The sequence below is a fragment of the Galeopterus variegatus genome, unplaced genomic scaffold (genome assembly GCF_000696425.1).
Source record: "Galeopterus variegatus unplaced genomic scaffold, G_variegatus-3.0.2 Scaffold6681, whole genome shotgun sequence".
In the NCBI taxonomy this organism is placed as follows: domain Eukaryota; kingdom Metazoa; phylum Chordata; class Mammalia; order Dermoptera; family Cynocephalidae; genus Galeopterus; species Galeopterus variegatus.
Window position 1 is genome coordinate 19053 of NW_007732792.1, and position 1423 is coordinate 20475.

Genomic DNA, 1423 nt, shown 5'->3' on the forward strand with positions numbered 1-1423 from the left:
CCAGGTGAGGCGGAGCAAAGGTTTAATGGGGTGTGGAGATGTTTGCATTAAGGTCAATTCTATTGTCCTTAAAAACTCTTTTCTGATTTGAAAAATAATGTGTTAATTTTGACTGTTTGGGGGAATAAAAAAATCTGTAAAGAAAAACTTAAAAGTCACCCATAATTCTACCCTTTGATAAGATCTGTAGCATTTTAGTGTATTTGCTCCCAAATATTTCCAAGACAAAAATATTTAATCTTGCTGAGATTATATTAAGTATATGTTTTTTACCCTACATTTAAAAGATTGACATTCTATGAAAAATTTCCCATGTCACTAAAAATTTTTAGTAATCATAATTCTTAATGGCTGTATAATATTGTATTATTTATTTTCAGTGCAAGTGAACACTTATGTGCCTAATGTTTTTCTTCCCAACATTTTATTATGAAAATTTTCAAACATATAGCAAAGCTTAAATAATTTTATATTGAACACCTACATTCTATGTTAACATTTTACTATAATTGATTTATCACATTATCTATTCATCAAATCATCTATTTATCTATTCACACAGCTTTTTTTTGATGCATTTGAGAATAAATTATATATACCTATTCACTTTCCTGTAAATACCCATTGTTAACTAGAGCTCGATTTTTGTTTACACTTTGAGTTAATTTACATATGCTGAAATGCACAGATCTTCAGTTTACATTTGCTGAGTTTTGACAAATGCGTGCATAAAGTTTTACTAGTACAACAGTGCACTCTGTTATTAGAACAATGCTCAAGTTAGAGGGTCTGCAGAGTGTGATGGTGGATGGTTATAAAATAGTATCAGAAGTAACTCAGAACTTTTTTATATGCTCTTTTCTTTGAAAGTTAAACAAAAGTACTAAATACTTTTTCATATTACATATACCTGAAACAAATGAGTGATGAATTTTCTATGAAAAGAGGGCAACATTTTAATATATCATTTATTTGTATGATTTTTAGGCCTCATTTTCAAATTACTTCTAACCCTTTTGTATCATCTCATTGGACTAGGAAATAATTTGCCTCTCTTGAAAGACTGGTGTATTTCCTTCCATTAGACCAGTGGGGGACCAGGAACAGATTATTATAAAAAAGACACAAGTTGACAGGCAAATGGAACATACGTTTCTATAGATTTTCAACTTTAGTGAGTGCCCAAGGGCCACTTAAGTCAGTCGGGCTCCTGAAATGTGGATTCCAATCGATATGCCATACAATGCTTGGTGGTGGTGTTGAGTGCTGATGAATGTGCACATTCAGAGTTGGGGTTCTCACAATTTGGGGGGAAGGATACTTCGTTTCTGGTGTGATCACATCTTTATGGTTTTGCAGTGATCATGAGTTTCAATTTTTCTTTGCGTATTAATTATGACTTACTGTTTTATTTTGTCATCTT